This window comes from Panthera pardus, unplaced genomic scaffold (genome assembly GCF_024362965.1).
Source record: "Panthera pardus isolate Hobbes unplaced genomic scaffold, ASM2436296v1 HiC_scaffold_25, whole genome shotgun sequence".
NCBI lineage: Eukaryota > Metazoa > Chordata > Mammalia > Carnivora > Felidae > Panthera > Panthera pardus.
Genome location: NW_026526821.1, coordinates 84,777,409 through 84,799,474, shown reverse-complemented (window position 1 = coordinate 84,799,474; position 22,066 = coordinate 84,777,409). Strand labels below are relative to the sequence as shown.

Sequence of the window (22,066 nt, the reverse complement as noted above, 5' to 3'; positions counted from 1 at the left end):
CATGGCCTCTCTGTTATGGTCCTTTTCTCAAACTTTGGCATATATAAGAATCATCTGGAAGACAGGCTCAGCCACTCATGCAAATTTCTATCCTCCCAGAAAGTCCCTTCTAGTAGGTCTGGGATGGGGCCCAGGAGTCTGCATTTTGAACCATGTAGCTCTATAGGATATCTGTCCAGTCAGGAATTACAGGATAAACTTACCTTTTTTTTTTTTTTAAAGTAGGCTTCAACTTGGGGCTTGAACTCACAACCCTGAGATCAAGACCTGAGCTGAGATCAAGAATTGGATGCTTAACCAACTGAGCCATTCAGGCAGCCCAGGATAAGCTTACTTTTAGACAGCATGTTACTTACCTTTTCAAATAATAAGCTGATGTGGTTTTAGGTGAAATAACCTTTCAATTAAAGCAAAGGATCAAACTGTTAATCTGAACAAAATATAATACATACATTCCAGGAAGTCCAAAGGCTGTTCAAAAGGTCTGAGAAACAGGTGGAAAATGGACTATTTATTGTATCTTTTTCAAATTAAAAATTGGACTCATTGCTTTAAATTTAGAAATATTTCACTCGAAAACACAACTGAGCCTATTTTTTGAAAAGGGAACATCTGTTTACAAGTTTATCTTATCACTACCAATTTCTGAATATATTGCCTTTTGTGTGGTCTCAGACCACATCTTTTGAAAAATGTATTTATTTCCATGCCCCTATGGTCCTGTCTACAGGCGGAAAGAACCACACTCTACAGGAGTGAGGCTGCTCCACACCTAGGGCCATTGTAACATGGATCGGGGAGGATACTTTCAACGAGGTAAGTGTTGTTCACCGTGTTGCAAACAGAATTAAGAGCCTCTCAATTACTCTTTCCATAGGAGGAGATTGCATTAATGTCCTATCCAGATTACATTTCTCCTGGGCTGGTGACTAGGACATTTCTTTGTCCAGATAATTGGTAGTTATATACTGCTCTTCTTGCTTGTTTAACCTCACTTGCTCTACCTACTTCTTCCTTCTTCCCACTGACAAACCTAGCCTTTATTGACAGATATAGTTTTCTGAAAAAAATCCCCAGGCTGGATGCTAGGTTGGTGACAAAAGAGTTCCAGCCCAGCCCTCTCTTCCCACTAGTTCTCTTTCCCTACCCCCAACCCCACCATCATGCTCCTTCCAAAGAAAAGTACCATTGCAGTTGGAAAATCTTAAACCAATTAGATTTTAAACCAATTAGTTATTAAATTGGGTCTCTTAAACCTTAATGAGGGTAGCTGTAAGTTTTAACATTTTACTTCAAGCCTATATATGATTTATTTCATACCTACTAAGTGTCAGACTGTACAGGGCATCAACGTGAATAATCTTATTTGGTCATTACAACTGACCTGCAAGGCCGACAACTGTGTTCAATTGTTTGGAAGCTTTTGTTCTAAACTATTTTGTTCTTTTTTTTTTTTTAATTTTTATTTATTTTTGAGAGAGAGAGTGAAACAGAGAGAGCTTGAGACAGGGAGAGGGAGAATCTCAAGCAGGCTCCACACCCAGTGAAGAGCCCGACATGGAGCCTGATGTGTGGCTTGATCCCACAACCCTGGGATCATGACCTGAGCTGAAATCAAGAGTCAGACACTTAACCGACTGAGCCACCCAGGCGCCCCTAAATAATTTTGTTCCTAATCTCATTTAGGGGCGCCTGGGTGGCTTGGTCGGTTGAGCGTCCAACTTCGGCTCAGGTCATGATCTCACGGTCCGTGAGTTCGAGCCCCGCGTCGGGCTCTGTGCTGACAGCTCAGAGCCTGGAGCCTGTTTCAGGTTCTGTGTCTCCCTCTCTCTCTGCTCCTCCCCTATTCATGCTCTGTCTCTCTGTCTCAAAAGTAAATAAACGTTAAAAAAAAAAATCTCATTTAAAAAGTAGTAATTTAAAGGGGCGCCTGGGTGACTCAGTCGGTTAAGTGTCTGACTTTGGCTCAGGTCATGATCTCACAGCTTGTGGGCTGGAGCCCTGTGTCAAGCTCTGTGCTGACAGCTCAGAGCCTGGAGTCTGCTTCGGATTCTGTGTCTCCCTTTCTCTGCCTTTCCCCCATTTGCACTCTGTCTCTCTCTCTCAAATAAACATTAAAGTTTCTTTTTTTAAAGTAATACTTTAATTTTATATAGATAATATATGCACAAAGTCTAAAGGCAATTGAAAAAAGCCAATCCAAAATGAGATGTAGTATAAGTGCAAACTGCACACTGGATCTTGAGGGCTTAATATGAAAAAAAAGAATGTAATATGTCTCATTAATAAGTTTTTTTAAAAGTTTATTTATTTTGAGAGAGAGAGAGAGAGAGAGAGAGAGAGCGAGAGCGCACATGAGTGCAAGGGAGGAGACAGAGAAGAAGAGAGAGATTCCCAAGGACTCTTTGTGCTGTCAGCACAGAGCCTGATGAGGGGCTCGATCTCATGAACCACGAGATCATAACCTGAGCTGAAATCCACAATCAGACGCTTAACTGACTGAGCCACCCAGGCACCCCTCATTAATAAGTTTTTATACTGATTAAATGTTGGAATGATAATATTTTGGATATATTGGGGCTAAGTAAAAGCTTTTGTTAAAATTAAATTCACCTGTTTCTTTTTTTTTTTTTTTAATTTTTAATGTTTGTTTTTGAGAGAGAGACACACACAGAGCACGAGTCGAGGAGGGGCAGACAGAGCGAGTGAGACACAGAATCCGAAGCAGGCTTCAGGCTGCAAGTTGTCAGCACAGAGCCAGAAGTGGAGCTCGAGCCCACAAACCCAGAGATCATTACCTGAGCCAAAGTCGGATGCTTAACCGACTGAGCCACCCCGGAACCCTGTGTTTCTTTTTTTAAAAAAAATGTGACTACCAGAAAAATTTAAATTACATGTGTGGCTTGCGTTGTATTTCTACTGGACAGAGCAGTGCTGAAATAGTCAGGAAGAGGAAACCACCCCTTTGCAGACTCAAAGGGAAGACTTAAGTGGAGGCAATGGTGCATGACAGGTGACATAGAGCAAGCTCTGGTAAATAACAGGGAGGGGATCAATTAATATTCTCTATTTAACATTTAGTTCCTGTTAAGGATGTAAAAGTTGACATTGAGACCATGGCTTGTCTTCTACCTTCAATCAGGTATTCTGCTTTCACAACAATGGCACTTAGTGTTCAAATCTATCAGAACTCCTCAGGGAGCCTCCACCCCCAATCTGAGCATTGCATGCCACCTGCAGAGACTCAGTCCTCAGTCACAATCTTGAGGGATTTAAGACTACTTCATTTCATTCCCAGAGCCCTTTTCCTTTTATGAAAACCTGGCCCACTGACACTATGAGTCCTTATTTAGAAAACAAGCATACAGGCATATCTTTTAAGATAAGGAAATCTAAGCCTTCCATATATAAATGTTTAGCTGGTTTACAGTGAGCCTAAAGCTGAAATCAATATAAATGGTGTCTTGGATAGAATTCCTTAGAAGCAGAGCTTGACACAGGGACTTGGGTACACATGATTTACTAAGGCAGTGCTCTTTAGATAGACAGGTAGGTAGGTAGGTAGGTAGGTAGATAGATAATTAGAGGCAGGAAGACAAGGAAGCAGGATAAGGAAGGGGAGTGATCTGAGCATGAGCATTGTCTAGGTGAAATCTAATCTTGGCCTGATCCATGGTGGGTAGTCTCTGGAGCCATGCTGTCCAATAAAAGTTACTGCTATGTTGGGAATGTTCTATGTAATTGGCACTGCTCAGTATAGTTACCACTAGCTACATATAGCCATCGAGCATTTGAAATGTGGCTAGCATAACTGTCAAACTTAATTCTTAATTTAATTTAATTTAAAGAGCTACATACTGCTAATATCTACTGCATTTGGACAACGTAGTGCTGGAGTATAAGCCTCAAGACAGAACAGGGAGGAGGAGGCTGGCCCCTTGTGCTCTCATTGGCTGTGGGCTGCCCTAGCCTTGGTGGGAGGGTGGATGGGGCATAATTTCCCAGGCAAGGCTATTATCAGGGGACATTCACACTGCTGATGAGTGGGTATACTGGCCAAGTAAAGGTGATGAGGTGCACCCCAATGCCCACTACATGTTAGTTCTCAACTAGATCTCCTGACATCTTATTTTCATCCCTCCTCATGGATTCTCCAAGAACTGAATTGTAGCCATAGAATAACCTGAAGCCAACAGCTGGCCATGTGCTTCATGCAGAACAAATCTCCTAATCCCCAGAGCTGTGGGTTCCTCTCCACTCCATTCTCAAATCTTCCCTGGCAATTCTACTGGTTTGCTGGTCCCAGGAAGAGGGTCATCATGTTTTGCATAGGTTTTTTTTTTTCAGCCATAGAGAGGAACTCTATTCGATTTTACAATATCTACTACAATCTTTGAGATGGCTAACCCAACAGCTCTAAAAAAAAAGAGAAAAACAAAACCAACTTTGCCCTTTTCCATGCTGAAGTGTCATAGATCTGAAGTTATAAATGAGGAAACCTGAGTTCATGTTTTATTTATACCTATTACGTTTAATTTATGGTGTTGGAAAACATATTCAGCTTAATTTATGCAGGAATTAACTTTGGTAGAGATTAATTTTGAATCTATGGCCCCTTCCTAAAGTATATTATCTCTTTTCATAATCTTGGCTTGCAGACAGAGATGGTAGTGAGTGGGGGGGAAAAAAAGAAAGAAAAACAAAACCATAAACAAAACCAAAAAACTTTAAAGGGGAAATAGTTTAGGTCCTTAAAATGAGAATAATAACATGTTTTAGAATTAGGATACCTTTAGAATTCACAGAATTTAGAATTTATATATAAATTCTATATATGGTTCTATAAATATAATTTATATATAAATTCTATATAATGGTTCTTTCTATTGAGTTCAGACATCCAGTAGGTTTTAGATGAAAATACATAAAACAGAAGAAAATAAAAAATAGGACCTTGGCACATATTAATACTTAAGAATTTAAGAATTCTGAAACATTTAATCAGTATTACACACATGTTATCTATGCTACATCTTTATAGATTACCAGGTAAGTGTGTGTGTATGTGTGTTAGGAGAGGAAAGGGATGGGAAGGAGTGGGAGATCACTGTGTCAAAAAATCAAAGGGAGGTGCCTAGCTGGCTCAGTCGGTAGAGCATATGACTCTTGATCTCAAGGTCATGAGTTCAAGCACCAAGTTGGGCATAGAGCTTATTAAAAAAACAAAAACAACAACTTAAAAAATCAAAGGGAAACACAAAATACAGCTTTGAGTCTCTGGACAGTCAAGGAAAAAAGGGAACAATAGATATCATGCCTAATACAAGAAAGTTATTAGTTTGCCAAGAGGAACTAATTTTGGTTTTGTTTCAGAATGTTGTCTATCTAAATAAAGAAAGCTGTTCTTTATTAAAAACAACAACAACAACAACAACAACAACAAAAAACAAAAAAAGAAAACTAGGGGCGCCTGGGTGGCTCAGTTGGTTGAACATCCTACTTTGGCTCAGGTCATGATCTCTCAGATCTAGTCACACCTGCTTCTTCCTGTTTAAGCCTCAGGAAGTCAGTGCCACTAGGTGGATAGAGAAGGAAATAAAGTGAGTTGTCTCCCACCCTTCCCAAGGCAGATGACACAATCTTTCCATAGACATTATGGTCTCCACCGGTGTTATGATTTCCTTTCCTGAGCCCCTGACACTGTCTTCACCCCAGGAGCCAGCTGGCACCCAGAACTACAGGCCTGGTGATGGGACAGGTGTGCCAAAGGAGGGCATCTGGGGAGAGGGTGCCAAAAAGCACTCCCTCAATAATGGGGTCTTGTCTGTTAATTTTTACTTGAAAAAAGGCAGGGGCATTCTACCTATCTATGTGTTTTACTGGACAAAAGAAGAGAGTATATATAATATTAAGTCATCGTTCTGTAGATTACCTGACCAAGTGAGTGATTCTGGTTTGCTTCTTGACTGTGTCGTTGGCAGTTGCATGTTTAGTTCTGAAAGGGAGAACAAATCTCTGTCCTTCACCAGCACTGCACAAAAAGCAATGCAGGAAGCTTAGTCAAGTGCGCAAATCTCTACTATCAACTTTTCTGCCACATATGGGGGAATTACTGGCCCTTGAAAGCTATCACAAACAGATAAGAAGCAAGGTTATAACATGATTTGACACGGAGTTTTGACGGGCTCCACTCAGAAATGTGGAAAGTGCGGCTTTAAAGGCACCATTTCAGGAGATTAAGATTTGAAATTGTGTTGCTTTATCTTGCTGTTTTCTTTCCACAGCCTTTTCCTTAGGCCTTGCGGTGGAATTCTTTTTTTTCTTCCTTTCTTTCCCTAGTGTACATATGAAGGTTTGCAACGCTTCACGCTTGAAGACTTGAAGAAAACTGAGTAAATTTAATATGACCGACTTCATAGTCACTGGCTCCACATGCATTTGCTTGCTGTGAAGAGAAAAGCATGTGAGGAAAATATATTGCCACTGAAGGAACGGATCTGTCTCAAGTATAATTGCTCATTTTTATCCATCTCTTGTGTCTTACCAGAGAAGATTACTAAAGAGGCTAGACCTGCAGCACAAAGCCCTCTCAGCCAGATCTTCAGGATGGGCCACATCTCTAGGCCTCCTTGGTCTCCATCCCAGGCACACCAGCAATAGCTCAGCAAACACCAATTCCCTGGGTCCCTTCTCAATTCTCTGACATTCCTTGAGCTTTTTAAAATGCTTGAGTCCCTGGGCTCTTGGCAGCTGAAATAAAACCTGAAAGAAATCCACTAAGCTCCACAGTGTGTTAAACCCCTCCAACAGCAAGAGGCGAAACCCTTCTGTTTCCAGTCATGTGGATGCTGGAGCCACTGAGCTCAGATTACTGGGTTAATGGTCTTGGAGAAGTTGAGCCCAAACTCTACATCCAGAAAGGAAGAGCAGATTGAGTCCTCAGCCCAGAGCTGCTTCTATTTCCTGAAAAGAAATGAGGAAGCAATCACTCATATCAGACTTTCTAGAACAATCCTGTTTGAGCTTTCCTACAAATTTTGTGGGCTATAAAAGAGCTTCTGTCCTTATTAGAGCACATGCTCTAACTGTAGCTGGGGGTGGGAGATGGAGAGGTTGGTAAAATGTGGATCTAGCAGCTAACAGAAACTGAAGGTGGAGAACTGCTCCTATTGTTTCTGGGGGCCCACTGCAACTATTAGGGCAATGTGTTATGAGGAAGAGCTGTGGACCAGAACTGCAGTTGAAACTGGCTTATCTGTTTAGCACATTCTCAGTCTTGTCAATTAAACAAACCCGGGCTCTGACAAGTGTGGAGAAGGAAGAAGAATGACAAGGCATGGAGCTGGGAGCACTAGTAAAGGCTTAAAGCCTCTGGCAGCATTACATAGGTTGTGATGTACAGGCAGAGACTTTCCAAATGGCCCTGAGGACCTGGGATAGAGGTTAAGAGGGAAAGGGAGACTCAACAAAAGGAAAGTCTGGGACAAACTCTGCCTATTCCATTGTTTTGCTTAAGTCAGCCTTAGTTGATTTAGTTCTACATAATGAACTAAAAATGTTACCAGGAATAAAGAATCACCTAAGATACTGATCTCAAAGATGTGACACATTGCCAGGGCCTTTGGTCAGGTCTGGTATGGTTTTAACAATATGGCCCTAGTCTGTCTTTCTCAGTACATCATTTTTTCTACCTTCCCATCAATCCAATCCCTTGCTCTTGTCCTTACCAACTCTTCCCCTTTCCCAGGCAGACCATGCACTTACACAGCTGTGCTGAGAGTATTCTCACTGCCTGGCAGAAGTCCTCCCTCTACTGTCTAAAGAAGTTCATTATCTGTTCTTCATGTTCCCTGTCAAGTTCCTTCTATAATGACTTTCCTAGCTCCCCAGACAAAACTAATCTTGTCCGTTGAATTTCCATTTTTATGCTCTCTAGCATATGTTGGATTATGATGATTTTTTCATTCATTTTGCTCTGCTAGATCATGTATGCTTTAAGTGGAGGGGTAGGGGAAATCAAAGTTAAGTTTAGTTACCTTGTCCTGCATTAAACTAAATGAAAAGTCTGAGATATTTTAAATATTGTCTTAGTATTTGGTAGATGTTTATAAAAGGAGGAAGTAAATAGAGGTAGAGAAAGCTCTATCTTTGTTATCAGTGTTGCATACTGGCATACATACACACACATGAATATAAATATATAGAAGTACTATGTAACATATACCATGCTAGGCAATTTTACATGGATGGTTTTATTTAAGCCTCACAAGGGTCTGTCGTAAAGGTGAGGAAATAGAAATGATTAAGGATTTAAGTAATTTGCCCAAGGTCACGTAGCTAGTAATAGAGCGTAAATTCAGATTCAGATAATCCGACTCCAGAGCCCAAGATTTCATCTGTTACTATTAGTTACCACCCTATATCATATCTATAATGGATAGCTGTTATTTTCTTGGCTGCCTGCCTGCCACTTTAAAAGCTGAAAAGTTCAGACATTGTCCCAGCCTCCTTTGCAGCTAGGATGCAGGCACTTGACCCAGGCTTGACAACACAGATGCACCTGCTGGTGACTTTGAACTGGGAGCTGGTGACTTTGATCCAGAGGCATCGAAATGGTGGTAGCAGGAGGAGTGCCATCCAAATCCAGTGTCTGTGGCTACTGGGTGACCTGCAGCATCTGTTTGTTGTTCAGTGGTAGGGGCGGTGGTGGTGGATTCCTCACCACATTGGTTAAGTGGTGTGCTCTTGGCTGGGATCCACTTGCTGCCTAGCTCCCTTGTTTGGTCTCCTTTTCTAGCCTGGTTCAAATCTTTTTGGAATGTCCTTGAATTATTTAATAACTCAGTAACAAATATATATAATCTTTTTTCCCCTTTTTTCCCCCACTAAATCAGCCAGAGTTAGTTTCTGTTGCTTGTAGCCAAGACACTTGGCTGGTATAATATCCAAACCCATTATCTTGCATATAGGTTCCTATATTCCTACCTGGAAAAAAAAATCCCACATGTGCCCAGAATTTTATGAAAGTTCAACTGAGTAGAGGATGAAGGTGGCAGATTGTGTATCATTGGGAAGAATGATTTCTAGCTCATCTATCTGACTACCTATTTATGATTCATATTGCAGTTTGCATGGATGAATTGCATGGGGAATTTTCAGTATGTTGCTACTCTACTAGAATCCAGAAATGGATTTTTACCTTCCAAGTAAATTTGATGTCCAGATCTAACTCTGATTTCCAGGTCTAATTCTAAAACATTTGTAATGAATTTAGCCTTTGAATAATAATAAGAAAAAATACTAAATATCTTTCCTGCTCATTACATGCAAAATGGCTTCCCCAAACTGTAGTACTTATGGAACTAAGATCACAGAGGAAGTTGAATTGCTGAATTATTTAATATAATCTGACTCTTTAGAATCTTAGTTTCTGATATGGAAGAAGATATGATAGCTTACATAAAGATTATTGATAAATTCCAAAATGAAATTCACTTTGAAGAGAATGAAATGTGGTTGGGTGTAACTAATCTCTCTGTCCTAATTCAATGAGGGAGCTGAGTTTGCAGTTTGACAAAGGGGTTATAATTACAAGACATCTTGGAACTTCTGGAAGAAGCTACTGCTTCAGATTGCCAAGTGGCCCACTGAGATGTCAGACACTAGACACAAATAAACCTTACAGAGGCCAGAGGTTTGACCTTGGTAAGTCTAGACATACTAACATGATTATCATCACTCTAATCAGATTATAAAGTAAACACACACTCTACAAAGCAAAGAATCTCATGGGGTTATTTACAGGATGATGAAAAGCTGCTTTCTATCTTTACTGAGGACATAACAGGAAGATATGGGGTGGTTTTTAGCATGAGAGACTTTGGGATGATTAATGGTTTTGAACCAGGATTAATTTGGAGACATTTTTGGTGGAAAGGGAAGGGAGGCGTTACTGGCATCTAGTGGGTTGAAGCCAGGGATGCTGCTAAACATCCTATAATTCACAGGACAGTCCCTATAACAAAGAATTATCTAGCCCCAAAATGTCCAACAGTGCCAAGTTTGAGAAACCCTCAGTTAGACGTAAGAAAGAAATTTCTGAGTCTGAAATTATATAAATAGTGGAATGGGTTTACGGGTCCAGGACTAGTGTGAGGTGAGTTAAGTAGTTGCCTTAGGGTACAAAATTTATGTCCCAAAAAATATCAGTTATCAAGATAAATAATATTTAAAAAAAAACAAAGTCAATGCAAAAAAAAATCTATGATGAACAATATAACAAAATTTTAAATAAAGATAGGATTCAACAGGGAAGGGATTTGGGTATACAAAGTTGAAATATTATTTATCTTGACTACTGAGGCTTTGGCAACTCCTTCACCTGGCCCCTTTTAAGTTTGTGCCTGAGGCAAGTGCCTCACTCCCCTCATCCTAGTCCTGGCCTGTTGGATTATTAAGGGTATGCAATTGTTTTAGCTAACGGGTGATTTGATTTGTTTGTAACTAAACTGGGGTTAGTAAGGTCTCATAAAGTTAAACAAGAAGGCCTTTCCAGGTCTAGAATTTTAGATCTTAGTGACTACATTCAGTAAGGAAGCAATTCATTTATTAAACCCCATAGAATTTCCCTAACATGGGTTTTTAATTTCTCTGATTTATATCCTGGCCTTGATTAGCCAAGATCACCTTCATTATGAATAGTAATATATGAATGGCATCCCAAAGAAATATGTGGCATTAACTGTGGTCTTAAGCAATACTCATCTGTTGTAACTCACCCTTCCAGAAAAATAATCCTTGTATGACTTTTCCATTTTACTTAGCAAGTAAACTATTCCTGCTTCTTATCCTCTCTTCTCCCCAATCCCACTTCACCTCAAAATCAACTAAGTATTCTTTTCTGGGCTCCATTGATTTTGACATTATTTTATATTACTTGTCCCTTTTGTCTCCTAGAATGCCCTAGATAGAATTTTTTAAGGGCCGGAGGAGAATATTTTAAATATTTTTCCTTCTAATTGGTTGGGGAAATATCTATAATTACTAAGTTTATGTATGCAGTATATAGAGTACTCACAACATAAGGCTGACCCCCTCAGAAATGTCAGATGAAAGATTCAAAGATAATTTACTATTCTGAGCAGGGCAAGATAGACAGTTATAAAAAATTACAGTAATATTACTAATTAGGAGAAATGTGGTCTTGGATCCATACCAGAACAAACACTCTAACCATTATAGATTGCTTACTATTAATCTCCCTGGTTTCCGTCTATGTGTGGCTAGCCTATTAGAGTACCTGTATTCAGCAAATGTACTCGTGCATAAAGTAACTGGATATGGGACCTACCACTTCCCCACATCCTGTCACTTAATCTAACTGACATATGTATAATTCCTTTTGATCTATGTTAACCATCTTTATCTCAATGCACATCTCAGCTTCCTATCTGTTATTTTACAAAATGCTTTAATCAGAGGGTAGCAACAAGTTGGGTTGAATTACAAGGTTTGGGTTTAGGATTTTTTTTTCCATTCTGTTAAAAACAAAGCAACATCAAACTTGGGCTCCTTCTTCCCAACCACGTAGTCATTGCTATTGTGATGAGCTATTTTGAGTTTATTTCTTGAAAAAAGAACAGAAAGAAAGAAGAGAAAAAGGACCTAAGGGACTAAGTGGTATATGGGTAGATTAAGAATAATTCCAATATTAATTGAACTGCCAAAGCTAGACATAGCCAAATGTTTTCTTCCTTTTTCTCCTTTTTCTTTTATTTTTAATTTGTGGTCCAGTGGTAAACAGAAGTTCATGTGCATTTGTCTACTATTTAAGTAAAGGATACATTTAATTGTCTAGGATTTGGGACTCTGAGCTGCCTAGATGTGTGCGTTCCAGAAAATCTACCAGAAAGAGCAGTACAGAGCACTGAGTGGAATGCATTTTGCCCTCGGGAAGAAGTCGCTTTAGTATTATGCATTTTGACTAAGGACAGGTCATAGGATCTAAATTGTATGTGGCTAGGTTTTTCAATCCACAAAATGGTGATGGCAATGTTTAAAGCTTCCTTTATAATAAACTGTATACATGAATATTAACTTTGTGGGCTACCTATTGTTCTGTTGCAGAAAAAACAAAACAACTATGTTCTTTAGAGAATTTTAGCTAGACCTTGAAAGAAAATCAAATGAGACAAATGGGGTGTTTGTTCTCTTTTCTAAATACAGAATACTTTTTCTCTAAACAAATGTTACTCTACCTATTTTTATAATATATCCTGGTCAATTGTCCAGTTAATTTTCTTTCTTTTCAAGATTATTATATATATTTTTTATGATAGACTTCCAAGTGAAAAGATAACAGCTTTTTAGAAAGTATATTGAAATGAAGCACGATATTCTATTGATGGGGCTACTTAATCTAGCCATTGACTCAACAGGTTTGGGTTTATAACCGGTGAAGATATTTTTAGTTCTTAGGTAGAAATGAAATGATCAGGTCTTTCAAGCAACCACTTGTAGGACTTAGACACTAAAGCTTGAAGAGATGGGAACTCTGAAGAACCACTGAGAAAAACAGAACATATTCCTGAGGGTCCCTTGGAGACAAGTTCCAAGAGTGGTACCAAGATGGATTTATCATCTTGTTTTGTGAATATCAGAGAAGGAAAGAGGACATTTGCAAAGTATTTCCATGCTTCTCACCACAGAGGGTATTGTAGCAGAAGATTCTGCTTATAGTCGGTGCTCAATAAATGAGATGCCAAGAATAAGGCTCTTAAAGGTTCTGTGAGGGCTTGATGTGAGTTAATATGTGAGATTCTGGTTCTTTGCCGTATCTGGTGGGTTCTTTGTGTAGTTATCAAGCTTTAAGGACTAATGACTTTGAGACAGGGAACTAGAAGTACTGTGGAGTCATTGCTTCTAATTATGCTTCTTAAACATCTTATTTTTGCTGTTTCAAACATCTATTTTATGTTTTGCTTTTAGTACTGACACTTCAACACTGTCCCCTTCTAGAGGGGTGGAGAATATAGGGCAAAGTCAAGAAGTCTTTTCTACTGTGAATGTCCCCTCCTGTTCCTTGAAGAAGGGTGAGGAATCCGGAACAGAGTGTGATGCCAGGGTTAAGACAGAGCAACAATTACACATGACAGGTAAGGAAAAGTTTCAAGTCCAAATACTTATTAAGTAGTGAACACAATTTAAGATCACAAGAACTTCACACTATTTTTTTCTCCTTAAAAATGACATTTTGATTTGATTATGTAGCTATTAATTTTAAAAAGGAGCCGATATTGGAAACATTGACCTGGAACTATATTTTTCTGTTGCTTTATATTAAAAAAAAAAAAGACTATAGTGAATCTCTGTGTGAACTTCAGCCATGAGATCTGAACCAATGATGCTCTAGAGAGCAAAGAAAAGTGGGAAAATGTTCACATAAATGTTGACTGAAATAGTAGAGATGGGATCCTTTGTGAAGAAATAAGACACTCTAGCATTTCTTCAAGTGTGTTTGTTTGGTCCAAATCAGTTATAAGGGTGGTTGTGGAGGTGCTTTAAAAATGACCCTGCTCCTCAGTGGTCTTGAGAAGAATCAAGGCCACAGACTGCAGTGAAAGATTTTCCAGGTAACATTGGAACATGTTTGGAAATACAGCTTTAGAATTCCTTCAGCCTCAGAGGACTGGCTCAGGGCAAAATCTCCAAACAAAACAAATTACTAAACATCCACAATGGAATAAGAAATGCTCCCTTAAGGTGTGTTTAATTGAGCCATTAATGCACAGTGAGGAGCGGCCCAAAGCACTTGCATTTCAACCTCCTGGCTCACTCACTTGGGCATACTAGGCATGTCAGCACAGCCTCGTAAAACACAACCAATTGTCTCTTATTCCGTAATTAACATCTTGTAAAGTTGACAATATGATTATGATTGAATTGAGCCAGTAATGAATTGGTACTTTTATCTGCATATAACATAGCTTCCTCTTGGGAACTAAAGGGATAGTGTGGATAGGAAGGGAGCTGCCCACTGTGTGAAGAAAAGCAAAAATAGTGTTACCAGAAGCTCTGTAAAACCTTTAAAGAATAACAAAGTAAGTGGATCTTAAAGGCTCTGTAATACTTAATTTAATCAGCTTCCTCCTCTTTAGCATAAGACTGGTTGTGTATATAGCACTAAGGCAGAGTAGGAAGAACCAAGTGCCAGGTGCAATTTTACCTTCTTTTTATAGATTATCTCATCTAATCCTGCAAACCAATTATGACGATGTTACAATTATCATCTCCTTTTACAGGTGAGGGAACTAAAGCACAGAGAGGAAAAGTAACTTGTAGAAGTTCACACAGCCAGAAGTTCTGTGCTAAGGTTACCACCTGGAATTCTAACTTTATAGTTGTGCTTTGTACCATTATACCACACTGAGTTTTGTCTACTAAGTTTTTTTTTTTTTTTTTTTAACTAAGCTTTATGCCCAATATGGGGCTTGAACTCATGACCCTGAGATCAAGAGTTGCATGCTCTAGGGACTAAGCCAGCCAGGCACCCCCCCTGCTAAACTCTTAAAGCAATGTGTCTCAAGTTGGGGTCCAAAGGCAAATTTTCCTGGACTCAAATTCTGTGAGAATTAGCATTTTTAATGGTCTAATCTTTTGTGACAATCTGAAAAAAATTAACATAAGCATGTTTGGGGAACCACGTTATAATTGGGTATGGGCCTGTGTTGTGACTTCTTTTTGCCTATGTAAATTCCTGCCTCCTGTGAAGCCACAGACTGTGGGAGAGAGGGATTTAGTCATTAAGGTCACATGCTTCTCACGGTCATGACATCATGCTCCATGGAAGAAAATCTCTAAATACAGTTTGTATTCCTTGTTTATTTCTCTGTTGGGAACTTTTCCTTTTTTCATTGTTTGCCAATTCTCATTGGCTATTTTGTTTCCTTAATTTTTTAATGTACTTACAGTGTCGGAAAAGTGAAGATACAGGGTTCCCTGCCTTCCCAACATTAATTATCTGTATTCCTACAGTTATGAGGTTGAGTATTTTATTTAAAATAAATAAACAAACAAACTTGTAAAATTAGTCTTCCCTCAAACATCTCTCTCTCCCCACTTACTCTCACCTTCCAAATGCCCAGTGTGGGAAAAGCAGGTTGACTACAAAGTGCAATCACAAATATTGCAAAGGATGCTATATTTTAGTTGAGCAAAGTGATGGAAAAAATGGAAAGTCATGGACAAATGAGGACTGGCAGAGTTAGACTAGTTATCATTAAAGAGGAGAAAATCTACAAGGATTATGATAGGATAGGTGCTTTAAAAGAGAAAGATTTGTCTCAAGGGACTAAGAGAGGCCCTTGGGAAAATTGGTACAGTCTTCACATATTTCTGCACAAATGAATCTCTTTGTGGTTATGTCATGACATCCAACAATTTTGAAGTACATTTTTAATTTTGGAATATGTTAGATTTATAGAACAGTTGCAACTATAATACAGAGGTCTTGTCTCTACCTCTTACCAGTTTCCCCTAATGTCAGTTCTTAACTTACCAGGATACATTCGTCAAAACTAAGAAATTGACACTTACACATTACTTTTAACTAAACTCCAGCTTTTCAGATTTCACCAATTTTTCCAATTTTTTGTCTGTTCCAGGATCCAATTCAGGATACCACATTGTATTTAGCATCTCATAATTTTGTTGGAAATATTTTAAACAAAAATCCCAACCAATATTTGAATCTGTCCTTCTTCATTCTAAGAATTAGTGTGTTGCAGTTATAAGCAGAATTTTGCTAATATATAATAAAGTAAGTTTTTAATAATATTTTTTCTTCCAATTTTCAAACTGTAGTACAAATCAAGACATTTCTTACACAATTTACTACCAAATTTTATTTTAACTATGTTACTTTAACTGATTTAATCATCCTACTATGTTTAGATGGCTACCATAGTTGGCTACAGGGGCTTCTTTAAAGTATGCAAAATAGGTTATTAGGATCTGTGGAAAAAAGGAATAAGTAAGTTTGCTGTCTTTATAGTTAGAACTGTGTACAATGTACATATTCATTATTTGAGCTAAAAATTAATTAATAAATTAATGAAACAAAAATAGTTTTGATGCATTACAGAATGCTCACATGAATACCTGGACAGTAATGCATTGTCAGATGGTAATTACTCTCTGCCTTCCTCATGACACACAGATGTATACCTTCAAACAGACATGCAGCATTATGATAAAAAAATAAAGTTTTCATCTATTTCAGCAGTATTATATTTGACCACTATTACTTTTATAATATTATGAAATAAGCCCCACCGAATATGTAGTTTATATATTGGGGGTAAGTTACCTTTACAGTTTTTTTTTTTTGCCTTTACATTTTTTGGTTTAATAAATAACTCTTAATGTCTAGGAGAATTAACACTTTCCAAGAAGCCAAACTTACTCCTCTTCCCTTTCACATATTTTTAAGAACTGTGGCCATTAGCTAGTGCCAAAATTGTGTGATTGGGGCATACAACTCTATATATTTATTGCTCTGGTGTTTGAATTCAGCTAAATTGGCCTACTTCTGATCCTGACTGGGCTCACTTGTGTGTCTGGGCATGAGCTGTAAGACAGCTAGTTTGGCTGGGCTTAATGAGATGACTGGGTTTGGCTCCATGTGACTCTCACCTTCCTCCTAGGACAATGGGCTAGCTGGGCCTATCTTTCTCATTGTGATGGCAGAAGCATAACAAAGCAAGCCCAGATTTTCAAGCTTCCTCTTGCATCATATCCATTAGTATTCCATTGGCCCAAAAAAGCAAATGGCCAAACTCATAATCATGGGGTGGGAAAATAAACTCTAAATCCTGATGGGAGGAATAGCAAAGTCACCTGGAAAACGGCACAGACACAGAGGGCTGAAAATGCATTGACCTGTTTCTTTCAACAGTTTTGCCTTCTCATAACAGAGGCCCATCTTACAATGTTGAAAATGAGGTAGGGCCTGGCCTTGTAAGGAATACATATAGAAACATTTTCAAAGCCTTATATTGCAAACTATAGCACCTAATTTCTGTCATAAAATTTAGGAAAGGCAATTAGTAGTTTGGAAATTATGATTTTGCAGATTTTATAGACTAGGTACAGAGTGCTTAACTGAATCACACATGCCCACACCATTGATGAGGACTGATTTCTGAGTCGTGGATCATCTAAAAATGCCCTTTCCCTTTACATCCTTGATTGTCATTCCTTGATCACTATTCTTCATGTGGGAATGGCAGGAGCCACAAAGCTACATGCAATTCATAGAATTGATTCATTCTGAGTAATAAATGTATTTATTTTCATTATGCCTATGAACATTGATTTTTTTTTTTTTTTTTTGGAGGATGTTATTATGTGGCAAGGTTTCAGGGTATTTTTAAGGAGTACGACAGGAATCAATTTCTTAAATAAGCACTGTATTATCAGTTATTTGTTCAATTGGCTAATTCTAGGAAGGTTTTAAAATCCTGTCTTTATTCCATTTTTTAAAGAAGTTTTTAATGTTTATTCATTTTTTGAGAGAGAGAGAGAGAGAGAGAGAGAGAGCGAGCATGAGCAGGACAGGGGCAGAGAGAGAGGGAGACACAGAATCTGAAGTAGGCTCCAGGTTCCGAGTTGTCAGCACAGAGCCCGATGTGGGGCTCAAACTCACGAACTGTGAGATTATGACCTGAGCCAAAGTCGGATACTTAACCGACTGAGCCACCCAGGTGCCCCTATTCCATTTTTTGATGTAAATAACTTAGGAACATAAAGCACTGTGAAGTGAAGATGAGTGTTATGGTCTGAATGCTTGTGTCTGCCCCAAAATCATATGCTGAAATCCTAATGCCCAAGGTGATGATACTAGAAGCTGGGCCCTTGGTGGGGTGATTAGGTCACGAAGGAGGAGTCCTTATGATGGGATTAATGCCCTTTTTAACAAGGTCTGAAAGAACTCCCTTCTACCTTCCCTAAGTGAGGACACAAGAAGTTGACAGCCTAAAACTGGAAGACAGCCTTCACCCAACCTTACTGGCACCCTGATCTCAGACTTTCAGACTCCATAATCGTGGGAAGTAGCTGTCTATTGTTTATAAGGCACCCAGTCTGTGGCATTTTGTTATAGCAGTGTGAAGGGACTAGGACAATAAGGGAAGAAATATAACTTTTTTGTGTATTTAGAATGACTTATGAGCTGACAACCTAGCTTAAATTTTCCCATTCCACCAGATGTTTCAAATGAATCAAATATTCTTTGACACCCAGAAAATAAAACCAAACAACAACAACAACAACAAAAAAAAAAAAAAAAAAAAAAAAAAGGAAAGGAAGGAAAAAGCACAAACAGAAAGAAGAGGAAGTGGTTTATTTATTTAGGTTATTTAGATAAACAGTAGAGATGGCAATAGCATCAATTGCTTATTCCCTAGAATCTCTTACCCTTGGCTTTAAGATAGAGTATTCTTAACATCTGGGTATTCTTCCAGGGTGTCATGAAATACTAATGACCTCCCCTGCGCTAAGCCTAATTTGCTCCTAAATTCTTATTGTCTGGAATATTTCTGTTTCTTATAGCAGGAGTCAAATCAGGTGGAGTTAGATTGCAGATTGTCTTCTGAGCTAGCAAGTCAGGGCCCCAAGTGGAGCCGGACATACATGCAGGGATTTCCATCCTTTAGTACTTACCTGTCTGAGCAAAGCTTACTCTCCATCAGTCCCTCTCCTGCAAGGCTGGAAGACGAGTGGAGTGTGGGGAGGCTCAGTGGTAGAGCAGCCTCACCTGCTTATTTATTCTCACTATCCAGCCTGAGAAGAAGGGAGAGAGTGATTTGGCTACTTTTGGCTCAATGATTAAAAAATGAGATTAATGAATGAGAATATGCTTCCAAATGCTGGTGTGGACAAGTTCAGTTATTTTTTAATTCATGATATATGAAACAAAGATAGAAACAAAGCTTACTACTGTAATTGTTAACATTAGTATAATCTGCAGTTTACTTTTCAAAATTGAGGGAGGGCATTGGGGTAGCAACAGGCAATATTCTGCAAAGTAATATTTCGCAGAACATAGACCATAACCTGTGGTAATTTTTTCATCCCAGGTCCTTAAAACTCACAAACAAGATGGGAATTTTGTAAACAACCCACCCACAGAGCAAAGCTGCTACATTTCAGAGAAGGCTCTTCCTCTCTGGTCTCCCATCCATCTTCCTTCCTCCTGTCCTTCCTCCCTCCCTTTCTTTTCCCCCTTTTTTCTTCTTTCTTTCTTTCTTTTCTTCCTTTATACTTAAAGATATACTTTATATCTTTCTTTCATTTCTTCCTTTCTTTCTTTGTATTTTACATTTAGCAACTTGTAAGAATAATATAATACACTCTCTCATACCATTCACCTAGATTCACCAATTATAAACCACTCTGCACATTTGATATCTCTCTTCAATATAATTTCTATTATTGTTACTATTAGTATTTTTCGAAATCATTTGAGAGTAAATTGAAGACAACATGGCCCTTTACCCCTAATCTAAATATTTTAGCATGCATCTCTTGGGAGCAAGAACATTCTCTAACATAATCATAGTGCAATTTTCAAACACAAAACATTTAACATATATTTAATACATATATTTAATTTTATATTCAATATAAAATCTATATTCAATTTCACCAACGGCCCCAGTGATATTCTTTATAGAGTTTTTCTTCTTCACTGATTTGGGATTCAATCCAGGATCATGCATTGCCTTCTGCTGCGGTGTCTCTCTAGTTTCTCAATCTAGGACAGTTTCTCTTTTTTTCCTTTCATGACATTAACACTTCTGAAATAGAATTTTTTTAAAGAATGTCCCTCACTTTGGGTGTGTTTAATATTTTCTGAGGATCAGATTCAAATAATGCCCTTTTGGCAGGAATAATACATTAAATGATGGTGCAGTATTTCTTAGTGCATCATGAAAGGAGGCATGTGATGTCAGTTTGTCTCATTAGTGGTACTAAAATAGAACAACTGGTTCTATATCTAACAGATTTTGCTATTGTAAGATTACCATTTTTACTTTCGTAATTCAAAAATAGTCTGTGATGAAGTGTTTTAAGGTGGTGTAAATGTCCACCTCTAAATCAAACTTTCACCTAATAGTTTTAGCATCTACTGATGAATCCCACCTGAGATTATTATTATGCTGGCTGTAACAGTGATCTTCGTATGTTATCATTCTGAAGTTAGAAAAAAATTATAATATTTTACTCTGATATTAATTGGGAGCCTGATTTTGTGATACATAGTTTGAATACTAAGATTTAAGAAACTCCCTAAATTTAACATCAGAATTTTCTTTTTTGATCAACACTGGAATTTTCTCACTTCCTTCTTTTTTAGAGATAATATTGTATAGTGATAATTACTGTTACTAATAATTAATGTTTATTAAATGCTTACTCTGTGCTGAGCACTGTGGAAAGCACTTTTGGTGTCTCACTTGACACATAGTTATTATTAGACTCTATTTTCCCGGATGAGAATATTAAGGATCAGAGGCTAGTAACTTGCCTAGGGTCACATAGCTAGTTTGTCCCAGCTACTTTTGCATACCCTGCCATTATTTCTACTGTGAAGTAATAAAATGGGAATTGATCTACTCTGGGAATGTTGTCAGTGCCTTTATCTTCCAGTTCCAAGGCCAGCTATATTGTTATATATCGAGTCTCTTTTCTTGCAGCCAAGAGCTGGAGTATTCACTAGTACTGAGGTGAATTCAGCCTCTTGATGTGAAATGGAATAAAAGAAACTGTGAGGTAGCATAAGGCAGTGGTTTTCAAATGCTATCCGGAGGCATTCCCCCCCCCCCCCCTCCTGTGACGGGGGATTTTGGATAACTTTTTTTTTCTTCTCCTCCCCATTCCCCTACTCCTGCCAGTTTTATTGAGATATAGTTGACTTATAAAACTATATCAGTTTAAGGCATACAACATAATGACTTCATATATCTATGTCTATATCTATCTATATCTAAAAAGTTAGGAATATAAAAATGATGCTGTTAATAATCACTTACAGTAGTCCCGACCTCATCCTTAGAGAATATGGTCCAAGACCCAGCAGCACCACCCCACCCAACAGCTCCATGCCTGAAACTGCAGACAGTACTGAACCCTATATATACTATTTTTTCCTGTACACACATACTTGTGATAAAGTTTAATTTGTAAATTAGGCACACTAAGAGATTAACAACACTAGTAATAAAATAGAACAATTATAACAATATACTGTAATAAAAGCCATGTGAATGTGGTCTCTCAAAATACCTTATACTCACCCTTCCCGTGATGGTGTGAGATGGCAAAATGCCCAGGTGATGAGATAAAGTGACATGAATGATGCAGGCATTGTAATATGGTGTAAGGCTACTATTGACCTTCCAATAATTCTTCAGAAGGAGGATGATCTGCTTCCAGGCTGAGGTTAACCTCAGGTAACTGAAACCAAGGAAAGTGAAACCGCGGTAAGAAGGACTACTACTACATTTTCGATTAACAGTTTTTCCTCTCATATACTGGCTGTATTTATTAAAATATAGTTTTGTTTATTGAAACTAATAATGAAAAATCTGCACTCGTATTTTGCCTTTTCCCCATTTTTCAAGAAATTCATTTTTTGCTGTATTTTACGAAGACATTTTTAGCGATGAATTGTAAAAATAAAGAACCTGTGCTTTCGCCACAGGTAATTTGGGAGTCCGCTCTAGAAGGTTAATTTTGAGGTGGGCGAAGGGAGTGTAGTAAGAACCAGGGTCCCGGAACCAGCTTAAACAAAAATAAAAACCTGACCAAAGCTTTAGCAACTAACATCGTTTTCTGGTTCAATACGCTCAACTTGTATTACGGCGGGTGTCGGCCGAATACAAACCTAGTAAAAAGTAACCGCTTCCCGCCGCAACTCCTTCCACAGCTTTGGCCTGAGGCGCTTGAGAGTTTAGGCTAGGGAAAAGGAGCCAGCGGGGCGGGGCGAGCAGCGTGAGGTTATCAA

General features: G+C 38.4%; 2 long non-coding RNA genes across 7 annotated transcripts in view; one reads left to right on the top strand and one right to left on the bottom strand.

The window, feature by feature from the left end:
• The window catches only part of LOC109262065 (uncharacterized), a 48,919-nt gene extending 26,875 nt beyond the window's left edge, over positions 1-22,044 (bottom strand). For 4 of the 6 annotated variants that reach the window (XR_002077619.2, XR_002077617.2, XR_002077621.2 and 1 more), the window contains exons 1-3: positions 21,947-22,044; positions 21,357-21,516; positions 5,933-6,963 (exon numbers count right to left, since the gene is read on the bottom strand). This is a non-coding gene — a long non-coding RNA (uncharacterized LOC109262065). The remainder of the gene's footprint in view (positions 1-5,932; positions 6,964-21,356; positions 21,517-21,946) is intronic. The other 2 variants (XR_002077622.2, XR_002077623.2) reach the window with 2 other exon arrangements.
• Positions 232-13,142, top strand: LOC128773532 (uncharacterized). The gene is made up of 2 exons (XR_008417878.1): positions 232-816; positions 12,988-13,142. It is a non-coding gene; the product is annotated as an uncharacterized LOC128773532 (long non-coding RNA).
• Positions 22,045-22,066: the final 22 nt, after the last annotated feature.